The following is a 19,212-nucleotide window of genomic DNA, read 5'->3' on the forward strand; positions in this document are numbered from 1 at the left end:
GTCAGAAGTTCCGCAGTTCAGAGACAAAATGTACAACCAGAAACTGGCCTGTATTTACTCCCTGGAGTCAGAAGCTTCATTTGATCCTTGAAATGGTTCTGGAAGGTGTGGTCCAGAACAGAGGGCTATAAACACTGGGTAACCTGTCCACGGCTGTATGCTTTGTAGGTGCTGAAGTGGGCACAGATCATAGCTGTGGCCTAAGTGTCTGGGATATATTGCTACTTAAAATAAAAAGCTATGTGTAAGCAATGTCCCTAGGTCATTCAAGTAAGAGAAATGAGTATCTCATTCATTCTTTGAATCATTACTTATACTTCCACTAAAGCAATTTACTCTTCCAAAGGTTTAAAAAACTGTCCCTCAGGCAACTGGAGAGTCTAAAACAAGTGGGAAAAATGTGACTCGTTTTTCTGGAAGTTTCACAACAGAGGCCTCCTTTCATTCGCATAGTACATTCCTGCCAAGGAGGAAGTAATGTTTGCATGCTTTCAAAGCCTATGAAAATTCTACCCAGATAGCAAAATAAATTAATTTGTCACTGTATATTTGGTTCAATACACCCCCAAATGAAAGCATTTGCTCATGTTTTATTATCAGCTCCTGGTGCAAGGCAGTATGTGGAAACCCGAGTCTTCCATGGATAAGAAGTGAGGGAACTGATTCTCAGGGCTTCCCCTGTCCTTGGGGAACATCCATCACTCTGCCAGTCCTGTACTTTCTTGTCTGTTGTGGGGAGTGCAGTGGCACTACTAGGGGAGCAGAGGGTAGCGAAATGAGGGCTGGAACAGGACCTGGTCTGGGCTTAAACTGCAGTAGCATGTGACCATGTCAAACCGTTCTCTCCAGAGGAGCTGGTCTCCTCATCTGTAAGGTTAGGCTGCTCACAGGAAAGCTGCATCTTGAAGTTGGGGATTCAATGTGCTCAGGACAGGCTACTGAATGCAAAATTTGCAGAGGGGCAAGAGAAGGAAACATCCCCTGGGAACTAAGAACTGTGAGGACTGTGTGGCCACATTGCCTGGGGAGGGAGACACTATAGAGGGGCCAGTCCTATGTGAGCTGCATGCCAACCCTGAGGCTGCTAGGTGGGAAAGAAATGGAATGAAAGGGTTCTTAAGGAGAGAGCATATAGCAGGCCTTCCATGGTCCCTCCTTCCTGGGTTTCAACTTGTGGCACACCCATATGCCCTCAGGACCCTAGAGCTCAGGGCTGACAAGCACTACTTCTATGCCCCTGGCTGAGGGAAGAGGCCTAAGATGGGGCAGGAGGCAGGACAAATCACCCTTCTGGGTTGCAGAAAGGCTCTCCAGGCAGGTGCTGAGAAACAAGCCTCCTTCCCCAAACCTACCAGCTAGATTGACTAGGGAATACAGACAGAAGACCTGACTAAAATCAGACATAGAAGAGGACATTACTATTAATTTTACAGATTAAAAATGATTATAAGAGGTTATTATGAACAATGATATGTCCTCAAATTGGATATCTAGATGAAATGGACAAACTCCTAGGAACATACAACCCACCAAGATGAATTATGAAGACACAGAGTATCTGAATAGACCTAGAAGCAGTAAGGACACTGAATCAAAAATCTCCCAACAATGAAAAGTATTGGACTAGATAGCTTCACTGCTGAATGTACTAAATATTTAAAAAAGAATTAACATAAATTCTTCTCCAAAAATACCTCTTTACTTGTTCCATAAGGCCAGTATTATACTGATATTTAAGCCAGATAAAGACACTACAGGTACAGACCAATATCTCTTATGTATATCGATGAAAAATCCCTAACAAACACTAGAAAACTTTACTCAACAACATAGTAAAAGACTTATGGACCATGACCAAATGGGATTTATTCTTAGAAAGTAACATATGAAAACCATTCAATGTAATATATGCTTCATTAACACAAGGAAGAGGAAAAAAAATCACAACGAAGGAAAAAACTAACAGGATTGTCTCTGTTGATGTAGGAAAAGTACATAATAAAATCTAACACATTTTCAGAATAAAAACAATCAACATATTAGAAATAAACTATCTCAGCATAATAAATGTCATATACGAGAAAATCACAACAGGATCAATGTTGAAAGACTTGACATTTATGGTAAGAACAGGAATAAGAAAGGATGCCTGCTTCTACCACTTCTATTGAACATAGTCTTAAAAGTCCTAACCAGATCTATTAGAAAAACAACAACAACAACAACAACAAAAAACAGGTGAGATCCAATATGGCTGGCCAGAGGCAGGCAGCATTCTGTGTTGTTCCATGACCTGGGACTCAAGTAGTGAGAATACTGCTTTTCTGCAAGTGATATTCCTGCTCCTGCGTAGGAATCACTGTCACTGTGCATCCAGGGCTCCAGGCTTCAGCATCAGAGTAGGTCTCCCAACTACTCACCCATGCAGAACTACCAGGTACTGAAGCAGGACCAGTAGCATTATCACCAATGCAAAACATTTGACCATCCACATGAGCAGAAATTGCGGATGCCACTCCCACGCAGGACACCTGGCAGCTTCCCACGTGCAGGGACTCTGGCTGCCACTCCTGTGTGGATACCCATCTAACAATGTGGAGCTCCCCCAGCCACTGCCATCTTGGGACTCCCCCAGCAGTGGAGACAGTCCCCTAAGCACAGTAGCCTGCCTGCACCCGAGAACTTCACACAGGCTCTGAAGTCAGCCAGCAGCCACACACTGCAAGCCACAGAGATGTCTCTGAAATCAAAGTTCAATACCATCGCCTGGCTCCCTCCACCTGACCCAACACCCCACCATTGAAAGCAGGTGCCTCCATCTTGGGTCACATGCATCACCATTTTCAATGGGGGCAACTCCTACTTTGGAACTCCGGCTGGCCAGCTACTCAGTTTCTAACGCTCCCCTCTCCTCAGCAGCTGCTAGCCTGGCACAGTGACACTCTGGTTACCTTCACCATCCTGAGGGCAGAGACACCAACTAACAACAGATGACTCTACCTATTGGATGAGAATGGAAGCAGGAAAGATATTGATCTCCATCCGAAACAATCCCTGTTTCTTCCTTCAAGATTTTGTTTTCCTTCTCCCTCTCTATTCTCCCACCCTCACATGTTAAATACCCAACCTGTGTGAAACCAAGTACTTTGCATGTGTTAGGATTTAGAGGACTGGGATATCTGAATAGTATATTACCATTGTGTGGTATATTCTATTTTGTTTGCTTGTTTTCCCCCACCAATTTCTACTATTTTAACCTTTTTTTATTTTTCTTATTTTGTGTGTTTGTTTAATGTACTCTACTGTCTTCCCACTTACTTGTCTACCCAAAATTACTTCCTCTCTCTTCTCCTGCTACTAATCTTCCTCTTTAGATTTTGCTTTCACATTTCCTAAGATATAATAACTCTATATCCTCACCTTCCTCCTCCTCAGCATATCATCCTACTCCTCACCCCCAGTTCTTTGTCCACCATCGGAAACTGTAAATCCTTTTATAAACCTACTAAGTATATTATAAATAATAATTGAATTCACCATTTCTGTACATTGTGACCAAACTGTAAACGTCTTAATAGCAAACATTTGTTTTTAGGGTGTATATTCTTTATACTGGGATCTGTTAATATTGTGCTTCTCTTCAAAGGAGAGGTCTTGGAACCCTACATGGGCACTATAAGTCTATAGGGTAAAAACAGTGCTAGAAGACACACAAGCAATATGAAAAGACAAGGGAAGAAAGTGCCCCAAACAGATCAAGGTACCACATTATTAGAATCCACGGCCAGTACAGCAGAAGATATGACAGAGAAGGAGTTCAGGATGTACATAGTTAAAATGTTCTGTGAATTAAAAGATAATATAAGAGAGTAAATACAGGCAGCAAAAGATCATTTGGACAAAGAGCTACATAAACAAATACAGGAAGCAAAAGATTAATTTAGTAGGGAGATAGAGGTTCTTAAAAAAAAACACAGAAATCCTTGAAATGAAAGAAACAATAAACAAAATTAAAAGTTCAACTGAAAGCATCACCACTGGATCACTTGGAAGACAGGAAGTCAGACAATGAAGATAAAATATATAATCTTTAAAAAAATGTTGACCACACAGTGAAAATGGTAAGGAAAGCATGAGCAGAACATTCAAGAAATATGGGACAGCATAAAAAGACCAAATTTAAGTTAATGGGCTAGAGGAAGGCATAGAGTTCCAAACCAAAGGAATAAGCAATCTATTCAATAAAATAATATCAGAAAATTTTCCAAACATGAAGAATGAATTGGAAAAACAAATTCAAGAGGCTTACAGGATGCCAGATATACAAAATTACAACAGATCCACACCAAGGCACATTATAATGAAAATGCCTAACATACAGAATAAGGAGAGAATATTAAAAGCCACGAGAGAAAGGATTCAGATTACACATAGGGGAAAACCAATTAGAATATGTGCAGATTTTTCAACCCAGACCCTGAAAGCTAGAAGATCCTGGAACAACATATATCAAGCTCTGAAAGAAATGGATGCTAACCAAGAATCTTATATCCAGCAAAACTAAGCTTTAGATTTGATGATGAAATAAAAACCTTCCATGATAAACAAAAGTTAAAAGAATTTATAACTCGAAAGCCTGCACTACACAACATCCTCGGCAAAATATTCCATGAAGAGAAATTGAAAATCAGCAAAGGGAGGTAATACACTAAAGGAAAAACTAATCAAAGGAGAAACCAAGTCAAGTTAAACACCAAACATAAACAAAAATGGCTGGGAATACAAATCATGTCTCAATAATAACCCTAAATGTTAATGACCTAAACTCACCAATCAAAAAACATAGACTTGCAGATTGGATTTTTTAAAAAAGACCCAACAATATGCTACCTCCAAGAGACTCATCTCATAGGAAAAGCCTCCACAGACTGAAGGTGAAAGGTTGGGAAAAATAATACCACTCACATGGACTGTGGAAGCAAGCAGGGGTTTCCATTTTCAAATAAAGTAGACTTCAAGTCAAAGTTAATCAAAAGGGATAAAGAAGAATATATTAACAAGACATAACAATAATAAATGTATATGCCCCAAACAATGGAGCATCTACGTTCATCAAACTCTTCTCAAGTTCAAGAGTCAAACTGACCACAACACTATAATTCTGGGTGACTTTAACACAACTCTGTCACCACCAGATAGACTGTCCAAACAAAAGCTAAACAAAGGAACTATAGAACTCAATAATACATCAATAACTTAGACTTAACTGACATATATAGAATATTTCATCATTCAATGAATGAGTATACTTTCTTCTCAGCATAGATCCTTCTCTAAGACAGACCATATATTATGCCACAAAGCAACTCTTTTCATATATATTTTAGTTTAGTTTGACCCAATACCTTTGTTTTATTTATTTATTTTTATGTGGTGCTGAGGATCGAACCCAGTGCCTCATCATGGGAGGCAAGAGTTCTACCACTGAGCTACAACCTCAGCCCCACAAAGCAACTCTTAGCAAATATAAAAAAAGCAGAGATACTATCCTGAATTCTTTTAGGTCATAATAGAATGAAATTAGAAATCAATGATAAAATAAAAACTAAAAGCCACTCCAACACCTGGAGACTAAGTAACATGCTACTGAATGAACAATGGGTTGCAAAATACATCAAGAAGGAGATTAAAAAATTCTGAGAGGTGAATGAGAACACAGATACAATGTACTGAAATCTCTGGGACACTATGAAGGCAGTACTAAGAGGAAAGTTCATTGCATGGAGTTCATTCTTTAAAAGAAGACAAAGTCAACAAATAAATGACTTAACATTACATCTCACAATCCTAGAAAAAGTAGAACAAATCAATACCAAAAGTAGTATAAGACAGGAAATAATTAAAATCAGAGCTGAAATCAATGAAACTGAAACAAATGAAACAATTGAAAAAATTGACAAAACAAAGAACCAAAAAAGTTGGTTCTTTGAAAAAATAAATAAAACTGACAAACCCTTAGCCATGCTAATTAAGCAGAGAAAAAACTCATATTACTAACATACATAATGAAAAATAAAATATCACCACAGACACTACAGAAATACAGAAGATAATTAGAAATAATTTTGAAAACTTATACTCCAATAAAATAGAAAATATCAAAGTCATTGACAAATTTCTAGAGTCATCTGATTTACTCAAATTAAATCAGGATGAAACAAAACTTAAACAGATCAGTTTCAAGTGATAAAATAGAAGATGCCATCAGAAGCCTACCAACCAAGAAAAGCCCAGGAACAGATGGATACACAGCCGAGTTCTACAAGACCTTTAAAGAAGAACTAATACCAATACTCTTCAATTTATTTCAGGAAATAGAAAAAGAGGGAGCATTTCCAAACTCATTCTATAAGGCCAATGTCACCCTGATTCCAAAACCAGGCAAAGACACATCAAAGCAAGAAAATTCCAGACCAATATCTCTAATGAATATGGATGCAAAAATTCTCAATAAAATTCTGGCAAATCAAATACAAAAACATACCAAAAAGATAGTGCACCATGATCATTCCTGGGTTCATCCCAAGAATGCAAGGTTGTTTGTACAACCATATACATTGAGTCAGATGAAGAAGTTTTAAAGATGTGGTGATGTTTACACAACAATGTGTACATACTTCAAGCCACACTTAAAAATGGCTAAGATTGGGCTGGGGATGTGGCTCAAGCGGTAGCGCGCTCGCCTGGCATGTATGCAGCCCGGGTTCGATCCTCAGCACCACATACAAACAAAGATGTTGTATCCGCCGATAACTAAAAAAAATAAATATTAAAATTCTCTCTCTCTCTCCTCTCTCACTCTCTAAAAAAAAAATGGCTAAGATGGTAAATTTTATTACAATTAAAAAAATCCTCCAATGGCTTAACTCAGGCTGGTAACATACATGAGATCTGAGGTTGGAGGAGGAAAGGCAGTGGTGGTGGGGGACTGCAGAGGATGGGATCTGCCCACTGCCGCACTGCATCAAATTCATCATTTAAAAAAAAAATTTAAAAAAATTAGCTGTAGATGGACACAATACCTTTATTTTATTTGTTTATTTTTTTATGTGGTACTAAGGATCGAACCCAGTGCCTCATGTGTGCTAGGTAAGTGCTCTACCACTGAGCTACAACCCCAGCCCATCAAATTCATCATTTTACAGTTTTAGTTACCTCCTACTTTCAACAAAGGTTGGGAAATTACCTGCATTAGGGGATGTTAGCTGATATTATCAGAGAGATGTGGTGTAGGGAATGCCCATGCTGAGGCAACCAGCTCTTATCCTACTATTGCTTCTCTCATAGGCCTCCCTTTGTTAGGTTATTGTAACCCAGTTTCAGGTTTCTATGTAACCATTAAATATTGACTTAATATTTACAAAGTTCTGAAGCAGTCAGTAATTGCCAGAGATGAATAGTGAGGATACAAAAGTAATACTAACACCTTGTAACTATAAAAGCATTTTATCTCAGCCTCTATAGAAGTAAGTTTTTATCATGCCCTGAGTCAGTCTAAGAACCATGTTCCACACTATCAGATTAATAGGTGGTCTACCAAATTTGTGGCAAAGGTGGCTATTATCTACCCATTAAAAAATTTCCTTATTTGCCATCTCCTGTGTTCAGGGGTCCATAAGAAGAAGAAGGAGCTGCAGGGAAGATGAGTCCATTTAGGGCATACCCCCAGTGACCCACCTCCTCCAGCCATACCCCACCGGCCAACAGTTTCACCTATTCATACAAGGATGGACTGATTAAATTATAGCTCTCACAATCCAATCATCTCTGAAAGTTCCTGCATTAACAAGGAGTTTTTGGGGGATATTGCATATCTAAACCATAACAAGTGTTACAGACAGAAGCCTACCTTGTCCTGACTAGCTGGGGATAGCAGGTTGGCAGCTGGAAATGCATGCTCCATCTGATTGGATTGGTGGTTGCCTAATCTGTTGGCCAGTTTTTGTCAGGTTTTTGTTAAAGTATTGGAAAAGGGTACAATTGAAAATGATTGAAGCACAGGCTAAAAATGAGACATAATAAAGCACACTAGCAAACCACTCATTCTCCTGGTAGTCATAAAAAATCTTTTCTCAACAACAAGCCATACATGAATAAGTTCTGTCAACATCACCTGCTATTTCCTTTTCACAGGACACAGTGGGAGAGGAGGTACTTCCAGACTTCCTTACACAAATAGCTGCCCGCCTCAGGTTCTGAATATTAGGCTCTAGAAAGGAGAAATACACACACACCATATTAGCCAATTGATGCTTTCCAGGGTAGAACTAGAGGAATAAAAAACTGTTTTTGAATTTGCTGCATTATGCTTGTCAGATTTTGCAAGTGACTGCCATTTTTTTTTTTCTTTCAGTGCTGGGGATTGAACCCAGGTCCTTTGCACATGCTAGGCAAGCACCCTACTATTCTATCCCAGCACATGAATGATTACATTTTTAATACAATGGCAACATCAACAGGGAAACCTCTTCCATAAAAACACTATTCTTCCCCCTCCATGGCTCTGCACACTGGGTCTGAGGGAAAGCCTTTTTCCTTTGTAATCAAAATTCACCATCCACTTCTCCCCAGGGAGACTCCTTCCCAGAAGTTTGAAATTCCCACACTGGTGGCTAGGATTTGGGATTTCCTCTGTATCCTGTGTGATTGTAGGATGTGTGCCTCAGTATACATAATCCCAGAATACAGGCACCTGTAAAGATTCCTAAAACTGTCCAAGAATTTCCCTGTGACTAACTGCTTTGGAGGCACATCCAGGGTGAGGGATTGTGCCTACCAAGACCTTCCCAGCAATGTAGGTTTTCTCCCATCTCTTAAAACCATTCAATGGCTTCCAGCTGCACACTCTTTTCTCTGTCCCCTCTCATCTGTCCTTCCCTTTTCACTCTCTCCTGGCTGTTTCATGCTTCCACTGAATATACCAGAAGGTATACAGTTCTGTCCAACCCAGGATCATTCCCTCTCTCAACCTGAAGCACCCATGGCCACAAGTCAACTCAGGCAGAACCACGCTGACCACCTACCAGCTCTTCCTGGTCACCATTCCATCAAAGTTAATTGTCCTCCTATCTTCAGTACTGATGAAACGACAGAATCTTACCTGTTTCCTCTGCATCCCAAATGGACTATGAGATCCAGAAGGAGAAGGGCCTGTTTGTCCTATCCCTGGCATTGAGCTTGGTGGTGGATCACTAACTGCTGGCTGAATGAATGAATGAGGCAGAAATGGATAGCCTCTTGGGGATAGAGACCCCAGCTATATTACCTACCCTGTTGTCCACAACACTGAACAAGGCCCACGGGTCAGCGGAGTCCAGACATCCAGAGAGGACAAATAGAACCGGTGCGGAAAGGGAGAGAGAGAGGAACCTGGGGCTGCGAGTGACCCTCAGGCAGCCCTCCAGGCGCTGTCGCTCTGAACCAAGAGTTTGCCAGGTGCGTGAGCCCTGGGAACCCGGACCCTCCTCCACTCTGGCCCCCGCCTCCAAGGTGCCACCGCTTTGGGAAGGCCCACCTGCAGCCCCCGAAGCCCGAAGCTTACCCTGCACAGCACCTTCTACCCCAACCACGGAGGCAGTCCGCGGGGTGCTTCCTAGCTCTCTGGCCCCTTCCCAGGCAGTCCGCGGGGTGCTTCCTAGCTCTCTGGCCCCAGACAGCGTCACCTCGGCCTCTAACCGCGGATTGCGACCCCGTGGATCTTGCAAGCCTGGGCCCCGCCCACGTGCACGTACGTCACCGGCTGGGCGGGGCGTCGCGGTGCAGCTGAGCAGGCGCAGGCGCGGTGTGGCGTGGGCGGGGCGTCGTGGCTTACGTTCTTTGCGGAGTTGCAGAGGTTCTGTCAAGGTGCGCGTTCCCTTTGCTGTCCGCATCCGCATTGGCTTGGTGCTGCTCGTGAAGCCGTTGAGATACTTCGGTTCCCCAGACTTAATTTTCCCTGCCTCTTCCTGTTGGTGGAGGAGTTAACTGCAGCCTCACTACCTTGACCAGCTTGTGGATTGTCTCCTGAATCCCTCCACCTTTAAATTTGCTTTTTAAAGGGAATACGTGCTAGAAAATGCATCCACAACTGAGTAGGAAGTGTGATCGTCTCCTCATTCTTGACCCCATTTTCTGATGTTTTTCTTTTCTTTCTTTCGTTTTGTTTTGTTTCTGCTTTTGATACCAAAGATGGAACCCAGAGGCACTTAACCACTGAGCCATATCCCCAGGCCTTTTTTTTTTTTTTTTTTTTTTTTTAAGCTACACATGACATTACAATGTCCCCAGACCTTTTAAAAAATATTTTATTTACAGACAGGATCTCCCTGGGTTGCTTGGGACCTCGCTAAGTTGCTGAGGCTGACTTTGAGTTTATAATCTTTCTGCCTCAGCCTCCGGAGCGCTGGGATTACAGGTGTGTGCCACCACACCTGGCTTTCTGATATATTTCTAGAAGCCACCAAAGTTGCCAGCTTCTGACTCCAGTTGGTCCAGGAATGCTGGCCCTTAGTTTACTTAGGGACCACGTCCTGTGGTGGGATAAACCCCAATTCGGTCACTTTCTCTTTCTACTAAGCTAGGGACTATTTCCCAGATTGTTTTGCGGTTGGGCTGCCCACCTGACTGAGCCTGGCCAGTGAGGTGTAAGTGTGCTAGGCCCAGCCCTGAAAGACCTCTCCTTGTCAGGGGGCCCTGGGAGAGCCAAGGAGTACGGATTTTTGCAATAGGGAATGGTCGCAAATTTACAGTCAAGACAGGACACTTTTGAAAGGGAGTGGGTGCTAACTGTATGGGATGCAGGGACAGTAAGCATAAACCAGTACTGGCAGCCAAGTCATGTGGTAGTCCTGTTCAACCACTGCTGAAGGCCACCCATGAGCACCTCATTGGACCCTGCTCTCCTTTTCCCAGGTCAGACCACTGAGCACACTAAAACTGTTAGTAAGGTCCATCCTTACTGAGGGACCTTAAATGTTTTTTTCTCCCCAGTTGTTTGCTATTATAAACAATGCTACAAGATGCCAAGGACTATTTTTAGCATACTTGTGGACATATCTTTGGGAAAATTTCTTAGAAATGAATTGACTATGGTAAAGGATGTGCTTTTTTAAAATAAATACTGCATATGTATGGCTAAATTGCCCTTTCAGTTAATTGTACTAATTTATACCCCTACAAATAATGTGTAAGAGTTAATTTCCTTGCAAATTAAAACTACACTGAGATTTCATCTTACTCCAGTCAAAATGGCAACAATTAAGAATACAGGCAATAATAGATGTTGGAGAGGATGTGGGGAAAAGGGTACACTCATACATTGCTTGTGGTGACTGCAAATTAGTGCAGCTACTCTGGAAAGCAATATAGTGATTCCTCAAAAAACTAGGAATGGAACCACCATTTGACTGGGTTATTTCCTTTGGTACATATCCAACGGTGTTAAAATCAGCATACTAAAGTGATGCAGCTACATCAATATATATAGCAGCTCAACTCACAATAGCTAAGCTATGGAACCAAGCGAGGTGCCCTTCAGCAGATGAATAAAGAAATGTACAATAAAGAAAATATACACATGGATAAAGAAAATCTACAATAAAGAAAATATACACAATGGACTATTGTTCAGCCATAAAATTACTTCATGACTTCTGCTGGTAAATGGATGGACCTGGAGACTAAGTGAAATAAGCCAGTTCCCAAAAGCCAAAGGTTGAATGTTTTTGCTGAGAGATGGAAGCTAATCCTCATAGTGGGAGGAAAGAATAGAAATTTAGTAAATTAGTCAAAGGGGAATGAGGGGAAGTGAGGATAGGATAGGAAAAGGAAAGACAGTTGGAATGAATCTGAAATAATTTTCCTATGTACGTATGTGAATACACCATAATGAATCCCACCATTATGTACAGCCACAAGAATTGGGTCCTAATTAGAATTAGATATATTCTATGCATGTATAATTATATCAAAATGGATTATACTGTCATGTATAACTAAAAAGAATCCATAAAAAAGTGCATTTCCTCAAGTCTTCACCAATAGAATTCTTATAAGCCTTTGTGTCATTGCCAATCCAATAAGTGCAAAACAATATTTCATTTAATTTATACTTTTTCTAGCATTTTCAAATCCTTGTTTATAAAACTATGAGGGCCCTTTTACTGTATGCCTCATTCATAATATCTTTTATCACTTCTTCCATGTTCACCATATTTCACTCTTAGAGCTTCTAGATTTTGTCAATTTTGCTGACATGGTGTTTTTATTTTTTTTAAAGAGAGAGAGAATTTTAATATTTATTTATTTATTAGTTTTTGGCGGACACAACATCTTTATTTGTATGTGGTGCTGAGGATCGAACCCAGGCCGCACGCATGCCAGGCGAGTGCGCTACTGCTTGAACCACATCCCCAGCCCTGACATGGTGTTTTAATCAGCTTTCTTGCTGTTGTGACTAAAAGTACCCAACCACAACAATTGTAGAGGGGAGGAAAAGTTTATTTGAAAGCTCACGGTTTCAGAGGTCGTAGTCCAAAAGACTGGCTGCATTCCTCGGGGTTGAGGCAAGGCTGAACATCATGGCAGGAGAGTGGTGTGGCAGACTGTCCTCAAGCAGGGCAATTCTCTGGAATGTCTATAGTAGAATGGAGCTGCAGTTGCCAAGTTGGTAGCCCACATTGACCTTCTTCCTTTCCTTTCTTGCTTCTCTATTCCTCTACTGGTGTTTCCTGGGGTTACCTCCCAAATAAACTGATTGCATCTACATCCTTTCTCAGAATTTATTTGGAGAGGAATTTGACTCAAGACACCCATTGCCCATAGGTCATTTTGCTAATACCAAATAAAATATCTTAGTTGCCTTTCTGATTTCTTCCTCTGATTCTCTGAAATCCACAAGCACAAATTACTCCCTTTCCAGCCAAATGCATTCTTTTGAACTCTCAGAAAAGTCAGATCTTCTCTGCTCATGAATAGCTCTTCATTTTTCCAACATCTGGTTCATACATGAAAGAATGGGAGTGAAACCTCACTTTTGCCCATGGGAACTTTGTATTTATTATTCATACTTGACACATTGGCCATTGTGTGGTCTCTTGGCTTCCTGATGGATCATTTGACCAGGATCACCTTGCATTATAGTAACAATCTGTGGTCAAGATGGTAATGAAGGTATATCACAGATGAGTAATGTTCTGGGTGATTCATTAAATATCTGAGTAGGGAGAGACTAATGTATATGAATTGTCCTATTGATTTACTTTCCTCCTACCTATTGGCCTTTAGCATTTTATCATTAAGTATGATTTTACCCTCTTTTAGCATTTTATCATTAAGTATGATTTTACCCTTTATCAGATAAAAACTTTGCTTAAAATTTAAGAGTTTAAAAATCATTAATGAATATTGAATTTTATTTTGTGCATTTACTCTGTTGAGATAATCAAGACTATTCCATTAATTTGTTAATGTGGTAAAATTATATTATTATTATTCTGATGATAATGATGATGATGTACCGAGGATTGAACCCAGGGGGTCTCAAATACTGAGCTACATTCCCATTCCTAAATTTTATTTTTATTTTGAGAGATGGTCTTGCTGATTTGCCCAAGCTTGCCTGCCTTCGCCTCCCTAGTAGCTGGCATTACTAGTATGTGCCATTAAACCTGGTTTAGCAAGTTAAATTTTAATGCTGAATCATTCCTGCATTCCTAATACAAGGTATTTTTTTTTAATTCAAATTTGTTTTAATTAGTTATACATGACAGTAGAATGTATTTATGCACTTTGATATATCATACATAGATGGGTTATAATTTCATTTTTCTGAGTGTACATGTTGCAGAATCATATTGATCATGTAGGCACATACATACATACAGTAATAATGTCTGTTTTATTCTATTATCTTTTCTTTCCCTACATTCCCTCCCCTTCCCTCCTATCACTTCCTTCTATCTAACCTAAGGTAACACTATTCTTCCCTAGTGCCTCCCACCTTATTGTGAATTAGCATCGACATATTAGAGAAAACATTTGGCCTTTGGTTTTGCGGGATTGGCTTATTTTGCTTAGCATGATATTCTTCAACTCCAACCATTTACTGGCAAATACCATAATTTCACTCTCTTTAAAGCTGAATAATATTCCATTTCTTTATCCATTCATCTATTGAGGGACACCTAGGTTGGTTCCATGGTTTAGCTATTGTGAATTGAGCTGCTATAAACATTGATGTAGCTGAGTCACTATAATATGCTGATTTTAGTCCTTTGGGTATAAACCAAGGAGTGGGATAGCTAGATCAAATGGTGGTTCCATTCCAAGTTTTCTGAGGAATCTCCATACTGCTTTCCAGAGTGGTTGCACTAATTTGCAGTCCCACCAGCAATTTATGAGTGTACCTTTTCACCAACATTTATTGTTGCCTGTATTCTTGATGATTGCCTTTCTGACAGGGGTTAGATGAAATCTTAGAGTAGTTTTGATTTGCATTTCTCTAATTGCTAGAGATATTGAATACCTTTTCATATATTTATTGATCAATTGTATTTTTTCTTCTGTGAAGTGTCTGTTCAGTTCCTTAGCCCATTTATTGATTGGGTTTTTTGTTTTCTTGGTGTTGAGGTTTTTAAGTTCTTTATATATCCTAGAGATTAATGTTTTATTGCCAGGGCATGTGGTAAAGATATTCTCCCAATCTGTAGGTTCTTTCCTCACATTATTGTTTCCTTTGCTGAGAAGAAGCTTTTTAATTTGAATCCATCACATTTATTGATTCTTGATACAGGTTTAATGCAATTCCTATTAAAATACCAATAACATTCTTCATAGAAATAGAAAAAGCAATCATGAAATTTATTTGGAAAAATAAGAGACTTGGAATAGCTAAAGCAATCCTTAGCAAGAAAAGTGAAGCAGGAGGCATCACAATACCAGACCTTAAACTATACTATAGAGCTATAGTAACAAAAACAGCATGTTATTGGCACCAAAATAGACTTGTAGACCAATGGTACACAATAGAGGACACAGAGACAAACCCACATAAATATGGTTATCTCATACTAGATAAGAGTGCCAAAAACATTCACTGGAGAAAAGATAGTGTATTCAACAAATGGTGCTAGCAAAACTGGAAATCCATATGTAGCAAAATGAAATTAAACCTCTATCTCTCACCCTGCACAAAAATCAACTCAAAGTGGTGCAAAGACTTAGGCACTAGAACAGAGAACCTGTACCAAATAGAAGAAAAAATAGGCCCAAATCTTCACCACATCGGCCTAGGATCTAACTTCCTTAACAAAGCTTTTTTTTTTTTTTTTTTTTAATGCATTGCTGGATTTGACTTGCTAGCACTGTGTTTAGCCTCTTTGCTTCTGTATTCATGAGAAATTGACTTCTAATTTTCTTTCTTACTCTTGTTTGGATATTCTATCAAGATTTTATTAGTCTTACAAAAATGAGTTAGAGATTTTCTGGTTTTAAGGTTTCTAAATGTGTAAGGTTTGGCTCTTTTATTTCTTGAATATTTATGGAATGAATATATGTTTTCTATGTGAGACATTTTAAACTGTTGATTCTGTTTCTGATTATTCAAGTTTTCCATTTCAGGCAATTTTGCTATCTTTCTAGGAATTTTATCATTTCACCTAAGTTTTTAACTCTATTAACATAACATTATTCATATCTTAGCATTTGTAGTTCTGGCCTCTATTTCATTCATCATATTACTTATTTGTGTGCTCTCTTTTAAAAAATTGTTCAACACTTCCAGAAATTTGTAAATATTGTTGCTTCTCACCTTACAAACAACTAAACTTTAGTTTTGTTGAACTTCTCCATATCTTTCTTTTATATTTTAAAATTTCTTTCATTTTTACTATTTATTTCTTTGTACTTTCTTTGCGTATTTTTGTTTTTCTAATTTAAGCTAAACATTTCCTTAATTTTCAGCCTGTTTTTCTAATAAATGCATTTAAGGCTTATTCTGTCCCACAAATTTTGCTAATAATGTATTTTTGTTTGGTCAGTTTGAAGGATTTTCTAAATTCCATGATTATACTGTTTCTCTCTTGCATGCTATTTATAAATGTGTTACATTTGAGGATTAATTTTGAAATTAACTTTTTCATTGATGAATTTACTCTTGGTTGCATTATAGACATGCAATATAATTTCTATGATACCCTTGTTGAGACAGTTTTGTAGCCATGTTTGTAGCTATTTAAGTTTTCCATGATACTTGGGAAGAACTTACGCGCTTCAGCTCTTGGGTAAGTGAAATGTTTGTTTTATCACACTTGTCAAGTGACATAAATTCTGAAAAAGCTAAAATACTGAAACAAAAACACCTCAACACAGGTCTGAAGCAAATAGGAAAAGATTGTTCCCCACCACACTGACCTAGGCCCCGGGCCTCTGCCCTATGTGGTGATCATGGGCTCTGCTTCCTTCAACATGTAGTATCCAAGGACACACTCTAAGCGTAGTAAACCCCAAGAGGGCAGAAATGTGTCTGTTTTCTTCACCTTCACTTTTCCAGACAGTGCCCAGCACATAGAAAGCATTCCAATAAAAATTTGTTACATACATGAATCAATGAGTGAAAGACCCCTTTGTCAATCAACTTGTAGAATTTAATAGTCAGGTTTTTTCTTTTTAAAGTTTGATTATTTTTCCAAATAGCAATATATTATGTGGCTCTAGTTTGATATGATCCACAATAATATACCATGATAGTTCTCCCAGTCACTCAGTTCTCCTTTCTGGAGGCAAATACTGTTAACAGTGTATTTATATTCTTCAGAGGTATTTCAGACATATACAAGCATATTTGAATGTGTACAGATGGGTCTCTCTTTTTTTGTTATCGAGGATTAACCCCAGAGGTGCTTAACCACTGAACCACACCACCAGACCTTTCTATTATTATTATTTTAAATTTGAGACAGGGTCTCACTAAGTTGCTTAGGGCCTCACTGAGTTGCTGAGGCTAGCTTCGAACTTTTGATCCTCCTGCCTCAGCCTCTTGAATCTCTGGAATTACAGGTGTGTACCACCACACCTGGCTAAGATTTCTTCCTTCCTTCCTTCCTTCCTTCCTTCCTTCCTTCCTTCCTTCCTCCCTCCCTCCCTCCCTCCCTCCCTCCCTCCCTCCCTCTCTCTCTCTCTCTCTCTCTCTCTCTCTCTCTCTCTCTCTTCCTTTGTTTTTATGTGGTGCTGAGGATCGAACCCAGTGCCTCACACATGCTAGGCAAGTGCTCTACCGCTGAGCCACAACCCCAGTCTCCTAAAATTGATTTCTAATACATTTTTCAATCACAGTAAAATGGCTTCTCTTCAATCATATTTATTTCCTTATTTCAGAATGTGCTTGAGAATGTCTTTGGTGTCATTTGTTAATTAGACACTAGGGGGAAGTATACTACCACATGAAGGAAGAAAGGGCCATCAGAACTGATACCCATGATTTTTCTCTGCACTCTACCAACTGAGCTATATCCCCAGCCTGGATGTACTAATTTTAATCAATTAATGGATAATTGGCTGAGTTTTAAATCTATCATAAAATTGACTTACAGAGTTTGACATGGGATTCAGATGTGTTAGTTTATGGAGAAAAACACAACTGTAAATCAATTCCCCCACCCAGATGCCTTGGTTATGCTTAGATCCTGCATTTACATAGGCCTCATTTCTTGATTTAAACACAAACTACAGAAGTAGCCTGTGGTATTAAAGTACCAATGTAGGTTGGCCTGATGGTGCACACCTGTAATTCCAGCAACTAAGGATCCTGAGGCAGGAGGATTGCATGTTCAACGGCTGCCTCAGCAACTTAGCAAGATCTCATCTCAAAATGAAAAATAAGAAGGACTGGGGATGTAACTCAGTGGTAAATCACCCCTGGATTCAATCTGCAGGGGGAAAAACCCCAACAACTCTTACTTTCTCTTCATGTTTGTATTTCCCCCTATTCTATGTGTGTTCCCAGCCCTAGTATCCCAGTCACTCAGTTCTTGCCTCCTGTGGAGAGGGAGTACCTTATCTTTTTTTTTTTTTTTTTTGGTGCTAGGGATTGAACCCATGGCCTTGTACATGTGAGGCAAGCACTCTACCAACTGAGCTATATCCCCAGCCCACCTTATCCGTTTCTCCTATTGTCTTCTAATGAGGTTTCAGGCGCAGGCATGGACTGACATATATCTGTTTACTTTATTGAGCATCCTAAGTATTGCATTCCACAGACATTGTTCTATATGCATTTTTTCATTTTAACAATATACTCTGGAGGTAATTCCTTATCAATACATACAGAATTAAGTTTTAACAGTTTTTTAAAAATTCAACCAGACTTTACTTATGTAAAGTGAACAAGTCTTAAGTACTCAAATCTTCAGGGACTTAATGATTTTTTTAATACCTTTATTTTATTTATTTATTCTTTTGTGGTGGAGAGGATCAAACCCAGGGTCTGACTCAATAATTTTTTACATACATCTCATGTCTGTCAATACCAACTCTTTACAACACAGCATATATGCAGCTCCTATTGGCCCCGTTTGTCCCTCTTGAAAACATCCCCTACCAAGTAGGCACAATTGTGACCTATAGTTGTGACTACAGAGAGATCAGTTCTTTTTTAATGGCTGCATGGTATTCTGTTGTATGGATATAAAAGCCATTTAACTTCAATCTTTTGCTGTTACCAGAGATAATATAGTGACTATCCTTAAGCATATTCTACTTCTTGATTTGTCACCCTGAATTTTATGTGGGATGAATGTGGCAAACCCACAGTCATTCCACATAAAATTCACAAAAAGTTATTTTAAACAGGGTCTTTTTGTTCTACTTTTTATTGTCATTTTTGCATTTTTTCTGTATACATTCCTTTCTCTCCTTTGAATTCCTATTGACGTTTCCATCTTACCAGTCAGTACAAAGCACCTTTTCTTGATCTCACCTGTAAAGGATCTTTCAGACTTTCCCACCTGAATGGACAATTCCAGAGTGAGTTGGACCTGGGTCTCATATCTCTTTGCATTTTTTGGTTTGACACAGTAACTGGCAATTTCAGATCTACTTCAATATCTGTTGCAAAAACTAATTTGTGTATCAATATATTAAGGCTTATGAGTGTTACAAATACAGAATGTCCTGAAG

At 39.2% G+C, this 19,212-nt stretch overlaps 1 protein-coding gene across 4 annotated transcripts in view; it reads right to left on the bottom strand.

The window, feature by feature from the left end:
* Entpd6 (ectonucleoside triphosphate diphosphohydrolase 6) overlaps positions 1 to 9,756 on the bottom strand; it is a 28,047-nt gene extending 18,291 nt beyond the window's left edge. For 3 of the 4 annotated variants that reach the window (XM_076848886.1, XM_076848888.1, XM_076848889.1), the window contains exons 1-2: positions 9,602 to 9,756; positions 8,174 to 8,269 (exon numbers count right to left, since the gene is read on the bottom strand). The gene's annotated coding sequence lies outside the window, so the exon portion shown is untranslated. Of the gene's footprint in view, positions 1 to 8,173; positions 8,270 to 9,329; positions 9,393 to 9,601 lie in introns of those variants that run through there. The other variant, XM_076848887.1, reaches the window with a different exon arrangement.
* Positions 9,757 to 19,212: the final 9,456 nt, after the last annotated feature.

The sequence above is a fragment of the Callospermophilus lateralis genome, chromosome 3 (assembly GCF_048772815.1).
Source record: "Callospermophilus lateralis isolate mCalLat2 chromosome 3, mCalLat2.hap1, whole genome shotgun sequence".
Lineage (NCBI taxonomy): Eukaryota > Metazoa > Chordata > Mammalia > Rodentia > Sciuridae > Callospermophilus > Callospermophilus lateralis.